Below are 6111 nucleotides of genomic sequence, written 5' to 3' on the forward strand. Positions count from 1 at the left end.
ATAGTATTTCCTTCAACACCCAGAATATACACCTTTGTTTTGTGCAACTCTTACTTCATGTTTTTCTTTCTCATGTTTTGTGCAGAGTTTCAATCGATCTTTAATGTATTGTATGTCTGCTAAATGTTTTTATACCGTTTTAACAGAGGTCTCCCTGTCTCCCCAATATAAAATTCCTCACATTCCAAGCATGAATCTTGTACACTATTTCCTTAACCTGGCACCAGCCTCTCTTCCTTCTAACATATCACCCAATCCTTCATTTCACACTTACTATCATAAAATTGATCATAAATATGACATAAATTCTGGAGTTAACCAGATGTTGTTTTAAAGTCATAGGTGTCGTACAAATCACATTAGCTTCCAAGCCATGTTTTCTCAGGATCTTTTTTGTTTGCCACATAAATCTATCAGTCACATAAGGAACTGGTGTGATATGTGAGAAGGAAGATGGCTGGTGCCAAGTTAAGACTGTATGCTTTGGATGTGGGGGATTTTATATTGGAGTGACAGGGAAGATGCCTGTTAAAAAGGTGTAAAGAACATTTAGCAGACATGCAATATAATCTTGAGTGTTTCCAGCTGTTTGAAAGAGAACATTGATAATGGTGTTTCCATTGGATTTTGCTTACTTAGGGAAACAACAATCTGATACCAGGGATTTCACCAATCACCCCCCCTCCCAATAAATCCCATCTTAATTTTGTCAATACCCCTCCCCCTGAATTCCTATGATACTTTGGGGGCATGGGATAGGGCCTCAAGATCTCAGCTACTGTCCAACAGACTGCAAAATCACTCCAGAGTTGTTTGACCCTGTCTGCCCCACCTGCTCCTGCATTGTCTGTCTGTCTTAAGGTTGTACCCGATCCCCATACTGCTCTTCTCTGTGTGTCCCTTGTATCTCAGGCAGTGAGTCAGTCAGCAGCCCAGATCCTGCCTCTCCCCCCAGCTCTCTGCCTTATGGGTTGATGGAAAGACAGACACACAATAGAGAATTCCCAGGTGGTTGTGGTGGTGGTGGTTCATGGACAGCCAGGAGCCCTGCTGTGCTCTGGCTGGTTGGTTGGCTGGCTCAGCATCCGCTGTTGCTTGTACATCCTTCTCCTCCTCTCTGATCTGAATCCTTCACTCCCTCACCCTTGTGATGTAGGCAAGCTGCTACATCATCTGTCCCCAGGTAGCAGGAAGTGTGCAGTGTGGAGGAGGGGTGCTGGGTACCCAACTGAGATGCAGAGCCAGAGCCATCATTGAGCAAACGGGTTCAAAGAACCCAGGCCACCAATGAAAAGGGCTGCTTCAGCCCCTGTTGCCCGTGACATCACGCACAAAGGGGGCATGGCCCAGTTGCCTGAAGGCCCACTCCAGTCCTCTCCCTCTAATTTCCAGGCAGTGCTTACTGCCTGACAGCATTAATTTCTCTTCCTCTCCTTCCAGCAAGGGAGAAGAAGGGCAATAAATGCTGTCAGGCAGCAAACACTGCCTGAAATGAGAGAGGAAACGCTCGCTCAGGATTCTCTAGAGCCTGCAGTGGCACACCCAGGTATAACTAGTATCCAAACCCTCCCGCTGCAAGCCCCCCCACTGCAAGGCCCCCCTTCATGGGGGGGCTCCTGCTGCCACCCTATGCATGCCCCACCATGCTGAACCGCCAAAAGTTACCTTATTTTTAGCTGCCAATGTGTGCGCCCAGAGGCAGGGGTGAGCCGAGCAGGCCTCCCCTGCTCTGTGGCAGTGGTAGGTGGTGTGGCTGCTGAGCCTGCCTGTCTGGCCCAGCAATCTTTGAAAACTGTGAGGCGCTCCAGTACGCCTGCACAGAAAAGTGCACCTCACAGTTTTCAAGGACCACTAGGCCAGACAGGCAGGCCCTGCAGCCGCTCCACCTGCCATAGGGGGGGAGGCTTGCTCAGCTCACCCCCCACCCCTCCAGCCACGCACATTGGTGGCCAAAAATAAGGGAACTTTTGGCAGTTTGGCACCATGGGGCAGCAGCGGCGTGGTGGCAGGAGGCCCACCTGATCCCTTGGAGGCCTCCCTGGACCTCAGAGGCCATGGGCCGGGTCTCCGAGTTCCGGGGGTTAGAGTGCCTCTGGGAGCTCGAGCCACACCCCTGTGCGTGTGATGTCATGTGCATGGGGCATCACTGGCAGGGTCATTGTGTGGGCCAAACACAGGCCACCGTTCAGCTGGCTCTGACCCTGCTAAGGAAGTCTGGGATGCTATCTCTGCATCTCTGCTTCAAAGCTTACTCAGTTGTTTGGCCTTTCCCCTTCTTGCTTCAGAAAGAAGGGCGGGGAACTGTACCTTGAACCTTGAATTAGTCCAACTTGAAGATGCCACATTTAAAGAAGGATACTAGGACTCAAGTCCGTTGGGAAAGTGGTACCCATTTGGTCTATACCTCTCCCCTGCTTCCTACAGTCAACATCTGTGGCGTTTGTGCTCAGAGTAATTCTGCTCTGTACATACTCAGAGGCAGGTTGCATGTTTCAGGACAGAACCTGCAAATGGATAGATCTATGCCCCTGCTGATCTCTGGCTCAAATTCATTTTTGAGTTTCCTTTAGTTGTGCTGACAACCCAAAGGAAGGAACTTTTAGTGGCACCAATTGCCTATCATTAAGATGGGAGAGTGAAAGCTTGCTTGGCTGGGTGATATGAGGACCCAATTCCTTTTTTCTAGCATCAGCCAGATGATTCAACAGCAGCAAAAGCAAAGAGGGGTGTATGTGATTATCCTCTCACAAACTGGATTTCATAAATAATCTTTCTTTCTTGCTGCAAATAATCAAGAGGCAAGGACCTCTTGCATGAAAAACAACAAAGAGATTTGTGGCAGCCCCCTCCCCATCCCTTTCTTAATGAACAAATGATGGTGCTGGGCGGGGGTAAACTTCAGTGTGGGTTTTTTTCTTTAAGAAATGATCTTTGAGAATTGTCCAGGGAAAGGGTGCATGGGGGCAAGAGATCTGAAATAATAGGTGGCAGACATGGAGATGCAGTTATGCAATCCAGAATCACATTCACCATGCCTTTTTATGTATCGTCTGCCATACATTTACCATTTTACTTAACTTCAGTCTTGGAATAAAACTTTAAGCTTTAAAAAGGTGTGGTCATTGAGTTTTGGGGTTGATCATATGAAAAGGCAGGCACATCTCAAGCAGGTCAAGAGTCTATTTTGCTGTAAATGAAGTCTGCGAGAGGATAAGAAGTCACTGAACCACAGTGGCCATGGAAGATGGGGGTTGTCATCCAACATCTGCAGTAGGGCCAAAGTTTGTGAAGCCTTGCTGCAAACTGGGGTGCCCAACCTCAAGGCTGCAGAACCAACCTCAAGGCTGAAGAACTTGGCCCTGTTGCAGGTACTGGACTACAACTCCCATCATCCAAAGCTATAGGGAACAAGCATCAGGGATGATGGGAGTTGAAGTCCAGCAGTAGATGGGAAGCCTCCCATCATCTCCCGCTGCAATGGCCTTTGGTGCCCAAGGAGCCCAAAGAGGCATAGATGGTTGTTATTTTTATTCTCACAACCACCCGGCAAGGTAGGTTGCGCTTAATAGTGGAATGGGGATTTTGGACTCAGGCTTCCCCAGTCTGGTTCTATTCCAGCTGACTTGTGGTGGACACAACAAAATAGCACATAAAATGTGGTATTTTACATTTCACAGTGTTGGGTTTAATTTTACTTTTCAATGCTCAGAGATTAATAAAAAATCAAATAAATTAAAAACAAATCTCACTGAACCAAGCACATCTCAATCAGGTCTGGAGTCGATTTTGATGTAAATTCAAGTGGAGAACTTAAAGTCACAGTGATAATGGACAATCATTGCTGCCCAATCAACCTGCTCTGCATAATTTATGAGTTAACAGGTAGCCCTTCATGTGTAAATGAGGCTGCAGTGAGAATCATTTGCAGAATCATTTGGAGAATATTTCAAGGCCCAGAAGAATCTATCCAGAATCTTCTGCCTCATATTCCCCCCACCCCCGCCACCACCCCGAGGATGTGCAGAGAATGTTTGGGAGCACATTCCAAGTCTAAACTGGACCCTTGAATGCACCACCAATGTCTGAACAATCTTCAAATGCTTCCCCATGCTGAGCACTTCACAACAGCCAACCAATCATCAGTTGTCCAGCTGATTCTCACTTTTTTTTCATTGTTGCCTGGGTGATCATTTCCATTGTTGTAAGATGTGATGAGGCTGTTGCAAAGTTCCGCTGGATAACTAAACTTAACTAACTAAAACATTTTCTCTCATTCTGATCATTCTTACCATCCTGATAAGTTCTATTTCTGATGCAACACTAAGCAATTATAGTTTTCAGAGATGCAAACCCCAAAGTCATATTCAGTTCTTCACAGCTTCCAGTGCTGATCTAGTCTTTGAGATCATGTGTGGCTCAGAGCTGCTGGGCTTTATCTTGATTGTAGCTCTTAAATTCTGTCATAAACTTATTAATGATGAGAAAATCTGAGAGAAGTGCAATAGTTATTAAGCTGTTTAGCCAGTGGCAATGTCAAATGCATTAATGATCAGGGGATAATAGGGCAGATGAAAAGATGACGACGAATGAGGGGAGGTTCAACTGAGAAAATATCAAATGGGAAAAGGGCATTTTACATTTGCTTTCTCTTTATTATTGAGTCATTTATCTGTTCACTTATGTTTGTATTTAACCCCTTCTTCCAAGAAACTCCAGCCAGCATAAAGATCACCCTTGGAGGTTAAGCGACACTGGAAGATGGTTCAGAGGTAATGACAAAACATGGACTGATGTTACAAGAACTAGCCTGAATGAACCTCAGGCTCACATGTTCTCCCCATCTACACGGAGAGAATGAAAGCATATACTGCCACTTTTGAACAAACTACAGTTATGTCCAAACTTGAGGAAATATGGTTTGTTCAAAAAAGAACACCAAACTATGGACCGATCCTGGCTTAGGTTCACTAAGCATTGTTAGAACAAACTATAGTTCCTCAACTATTGACTGACAGACTGATTGGATTAAGTGCCATCAAGTCGGTGTCGACTCCTAGTGTCCACATAGATAGACTCTCTCCAAGGTTATCTGTCTGCAACTCGGCCTTGAAGGTCTCTCAGTGGTGCATTCATTGCTGCTGTAATTGAGTCCATGAATCTTGCTGCTGATCATCCTCTTCTTCTCTTTCCTTTAACTTTCCCCAGCATGATGGACTTCAAAGAAGCTTGGCTTTCGCATAATGTGTCCGAAGTATGATAGCTTGAGCCTGGTCATTTGTGTAATGACCGGTTCTCAACTATAGTCCTCAACTATAATTCAGACCTAACAGAGGACTGTAGTTTATTAACTGTAGTTAATTCAAAAGTGAAAATACATGCTTTCCCTCTAGCATGCAAAGGAGAAGGGGAGCCTGCATCTTATGCAGATTGACTTTTATTAGAGAATGTTTAACATATGGTTTACAAAAGCAATAGTGAATAGAGTTTCCCGATAAAACACGGCCGCATACTAACGAATGTGTGGTTGCAAAGGCAGAGAGAATACATCACTGTACGCAAGTCCTTACGGGTTTGGGTAGAGTCCGGTTAATTCACAGTAATCTAATCCATGATCTAGATTATCATCTGAAGCACAAAGGGATGATCTGACTCAACTGGAATTTGAACCCATGTCTTTCCAATTCAGTTCATCGATCCACATTAATCTAGCATCTCTTTTGCTGCTATTTTTAGGAGTTGTCATTTGACAAACGTTCTGTGCCTTCATGAACTGTATGTTCCACTTACTTTTTTCCTCTTTGTATTACATGATTGTAGTAAAATCAAAAAAAGTCACACAATATTTGCTCAATTGTTTAACAATTTGTTAAAAACCTGAAACTAGAGAAAAGACATTTAGTTTAAACAAATTAGTGGCCTGACTATTAGTATGATTGTGTGAATCCACAACATGGCAGTAATCTCAGATTCATCTTAGGTCATAAAGAGTGTGTGTGTGTGTGTGTGTGTGTGTGTGTGTGTGTGTGAGAGAGAGAGAGAGAGAGAGCGAGCGAGAAAGAGAGCGAGCGCTGAATTATAAGGGTAGTTCAGCAATTGAAAAAAAAAAACACC

This window comes from Hemicordylus capensis, chromosome 4 (assembly GCF_027244095.1).
Source record: "Hemicordylus capensis ecotype Gifberg chromosome 4, rHemCap1.1.pri, whole genome shotgun sequence".
Classification (NCBI taxonomy): Eukaryota; Metazoa; Chordata; class Lepidosauria; order Squamata; family Cordylidae; genus Hemicordylus; species Hemicordylus capensis.